The following is a 4908-nucleotide window of genomic DNA, read 5'->3' on the forward strand; positions in this document are numbered from 1 at the left end:
TCACAATAGACACAATCATAAGGAAACCTAAAAGTTCAAGAAAAGGTTCACAATCAAAGACTCTCTATGAATTTTGCATGAATATGTTAAGGACTAATTAACATGAAAGATTTGACTCAAATCAAATAATAGGCTAAGAGAATTTCATACACTCATGAACAAATGAGTTAGACAAAGAAACAAGAAAAATAAAATTCAGCACAACATAAGAAATCATATGTGACAAGTTTCATGACTAGACATGACTTCTATGACAAAACTACAATAGGTGAACAAGTCACTCTAGATTTTTGAGGTTTTCTTCTACTTTAATATTTTTGTAAGAATTTTATGGTTTAGGTTTCAGCCACAAAAAATAACAAGACAAAACTCAAAGGAATCTAAACTCAACACAATTCATGGTTATTTGAACCATAGAAAATCAAATCTAGCTTCTATAGCAAGTTTAATCGGTGGAAACTCTAAAGAATCATGTTAAAAACATTTAGTACAAGACATGTGAGGAGATACATGGAGAAAAAAATGAAGAAACAACAATGGAAGAGAAGGTAAAGCAAAAAATTAATGGAGGTTTAAGGAGCACCTACTTGAAGCTCTTGTGCTCTGATTACCACTTGATGGAAGCTTGCTTGTGGGGCTTCTATGGAGGCTGGATCTTTGAGCTTCAATGAGGTCCTTCAGTGGTGATTTTTCACCATGGAGATGCAGCGGAAGACAAAGGAGAAGAGGTGAGAGGAGGCGCCATCCACTAGGGAATAAGCCATGGAAGAAGGAGCTTCCCCACTAAGATGAGCTTTGGATAAGAAGCTTGGAGAGGATTCTTCAATGAAGGAAAAGAAAGAGGGAGAGAAAGAGAGAGGGGGGAGCACGAAATTGAAGGAAGAAAAAAGGGAGAGAAGTTGAACTTTGAGTTGTGTCTCACAAGACTCTCATTCATCAAAGTTACAACAAGTGTTACACATGCTTCTATTTATAGACTAGGTAGCTTCCTTGAGAAGCTTTCTTGAGGAAACTTCCTTGAGAAGCTTCCTTGAGAAAACTTCCTTGAGAAGCTAGAGCTTAGCTACACACACCCCTCTCATAACTAAGCTCACCTCCTTGAGAAGCTTCCTTAAGAAGATTCCTAAAGAAGCTAGAGCTTAGCTACACATACCTCTCTAATAGTTAAGCTCACCTCCTTGAGATGAGAAGCTAGAGCTTAACTACACACCTCCTATAATAGCTAAGCTCACCCCCATGACAAAATACATGAAAATACAAAAACAAATCCCTACTACAAAGACTACTCACTCAAAATGCCTCGAAATACAAGGCTAAAATCCTATACTACTAGAATGGCCAAAATACAAGGCCCAAACGAAGCAAAAACTTATTCTAATATTTACAAAGATAAGCGAGCTCATACTTAGCCCATGGACTCGAAATCTACCCTAAGGCTCATGAGAACCCTAGGGCCTTCCCTTGGATCTCTGGCCTAATCTACTTGGAGTCTTCTATCCAATGCCCTAGCAGGGTAGGATTGCATCACTCAAAGTTCAACTTCTCTCCCTTTTTCTTCCTTCAATTTCGTGCTCCCCCCCCCCCCCGTCTCTCTTTCTCTCCCTCTTTCTTTTTCTCCATTGAAGCATCCTCTCCAAGCTTCTTAGCCAAGGCTCATCTTGGTGGTGAAGCTCCTTCTTCCATGGCTTATTCCCTAGTGGATAGCGCCTCCTCTCACCTCTTCTCCTTTGTCTTCCGTTGCATCTCCATGGTGAAAAATCACCACTGAAGGACCTCATTGAAGCTCAAAGATCCAGCCTCCATAGAAGCCCCACAAGCAAGCTTCCATCAAGTGCTCGCTTCAAAGTGAATCAACTTGTCGGGTTCCCACGGTGGATGCCATCATAATACTAATCGCGCAAAAACTCGTCACCCTTAGAGGTTCTTACAATTGTGTGATTGTACAGTTCATAGCTTGCAACTTAATGTCATCACTTTACACTTCACAATAACATGTATAATCACATTAAGGAACGTATTAATTCCACACTTGTTCATAACATATGTCTCATCATACCTTCTCTCTCTCTCTCTCTCTCACACACACACACACACACATATCATACAATAGCAAACTTCCAACATTTAAGGCATATAATCATTCACTTATTCATTCGGTTAATAGCATAGAACATGTGATCACATCATGGGGAACAAAACCCTTCAATCAATTTCAAGAAAACATACAAGAATCAAGAATTTCCAAATTTCTAGGTTTCTAACATTCAAAGCCAAACACTCAATTAAACCATCGTATTCGCATCACGACATCAATTGACCCGTCAAACATGAGAAATTCATAGTTATCATTGTATAGGCAAAATTAAAATGCATAAAACACCCCAAAATTAACCCCAATTTGATCCTCTAAGGATCCCTACATATGTTCACTCTAACCCCAATTGCGAGAAACTCATCCCTTACCTTTAAGCGTGCTCACGTGTGTAGTCCAACAGCGATAGCAAAGTTTCTAGCAGTTACCTAAGATTCTCAAGTTTTTCCTTTGGTTGCTCTACTAGAGTTTTCAAGCATTAGAGAGAACTAGAAGGGATTGAAACGTCAATTTCACTGTCTCCATGCAAGGGTATTTCTCTCTCTACAGCCATTATTTTGTAAATACCAACTGTCGAAATGTACAAAAATGAATTCCACAACTGGTGTCCAAATTTCAGAACGATTCAACAGTTAATAAGTACGGGATTGTAGTTTTACTGGAACAAATTTGAGTGTATCCGAAAAAAAGAGGGTTATGGGAGAGGAAGAAGGGAGAACAAATTTGGGAAGAAGAGAAAGTAGAAACATATCGTAAATGTAAAAACTAACCTAATATATCTCTATCTATAGCTACTGTACTCTAAGTTTATTATTCACTCTATTTTTCTTTATTTTATTATTTTATATAAAGGAACTCTATTTTACTATTTCATTAAATAAATAACCAATTAAAACATCCATTTATTTTCTAAAACATCATTTTACTCTATTTATTTTCTAATACTATGAAACCTTTATTTTAATTAACAATTTTTTTTCTCACATTGATTTAATTTCTAAAAACTCAATTAATTTTTAAATAAAAATCTATTTTAAATAAAAATCTTTTTATTTGTTTTATGAGAAATAGGGTGTTACATAGGTCTTTAAACTTTGTAAAAGCAATCTTTTGTTCACTTTTATCATTTTACAAATTTGAGAAAACCTTGAGGGCTTTTGAGAGCAATGAAGTATAGACAACACAGTGAGGCCTATCTTGATCAGCGTTCCTGCCTTATTGGTATGTCTATGTCTATTTTGTATAGGATCTCCAGTTTTGCTTTGATCAACAACGACTAGTCCCCCTAGTCCGGGGATTATGATGTAACTATCCAATTTTACCTTTCTCCATATTCTTAATGAAACTCCTCAATGTTTTATCTTAATTAATTATCTTTCTTATCTTTATTATTTATATGAAACCAACCATTTTAATACTTAATCGATTGCATAGTAGTGATCATCTACATGTAATTGGTAAATCTAGGTAGAGAATGTTTTACACCCAATTGCATGATTAAACTATTTGAGTAATCTCTAAGATATTAGTTAATATTTAATTTATCATCCTTAGAATTGATTATATCATTTGACTTAAATTAATAGATTCATGATCATTGGGGTATTGATATAAGGCAAAAAACATTCTCTGACCCTGATCATAGGCTTTGGTTGATTTTGGAAATGAGTAATTAATTGAGAAAAAAAATTCATTGTGATTGAGAGTAGGGGAAAATTGGTACTAATTAATGAATCATTACCCCTGGTCACACTTATCATCACTTAAACCTCTCTTTGCATTAGCTTATTTGTTTTCTTCTAAAAACTAAAACCATAAAAATATTTAAATCCTCTTTTTAATCACCTCAACTATTAGTTTAACAAACTTGACTAATTGGGAATACAATCGGTCCTTTCGGTTTGATATCCAAACTTTTACATAGGGCACATTTGCCCTAGTGTGAACATATTTTTATGCATCAAATTTCTGGCGCCGTTGTCGGGGACTAGTTGCAGAATTTCCAACTAGTTTAACTTTGTTAAACAAAATAGTTTTGTTTATAGAAATTATTTTATTATTTATTTACTTTTCTGCTATCTTTTTTTTAATTTATTCTTTTATCTCTTTGCACTTGATCTTTTCCTCTGTTTTGTAGTGCATGCAAACCACGTCCCAAAATCTATCACTGCAATACAAACCTAATATTGACAAGCTAATCCAAAAATTTCATGCAAAGATCCATGAATAGAGAGAAAGAGCAATGGCAACTAATCAGGCTCAGACTCTTATGGACTACCTCTCCCATAGCTTCGAGGAAACCAATACCATCCAACTACTCGAGCTACCTGAAGGAGTCACATTTGATTTCAAGCATGGATTCCTACAAATGTTAGAGAATAACATGTTTAGTGGTGGTGTTTCAGCCTATGAAAATTTGATGCGACACTTGAAGTTCATCAAGTTAACCAACATGATGAGATAGAAACATGTGCGGGTAGAATACATCAAACTTTATGCCTTTCCCTTCTCTCTTAACCGGAAAGCATGGAACCAATGCACAATACCTTTTTAAGGAAATATTTCTCCCAATGAAGATGGATCGGTACATCAAGGACATTGGGAACCTTGTGCAGAGGGAGCAAGAAAGCCTACTTGAAGCTTTGAAAATATTGCAAGAGATGATTAGAAGATGTCTGCATCATGGGTTTTCTCAACAAAGGCTAGTTCGCATTTTTTGTGGTGGAGTGTCCTCACACAATAGAACAAGTTTAGATGCTACTTGTGGTGGTGTCCTCATGTTAAAACTGTCAATAAGATTGATAGGCAGATTATTT

This window comes from Glycine soja, chromosome 1 (genome assembly GCF_004193775.1).
Source record: "Glycine soja cultivar W05 chromosome 1, ASM419377v2, whole genome shotgun sequence".
NCBI lineage: Eukaryota > Viridiplantae > Streptophyta > Magnoliopsida > Fabales > Fabaceae > Glycine > Glycine soja.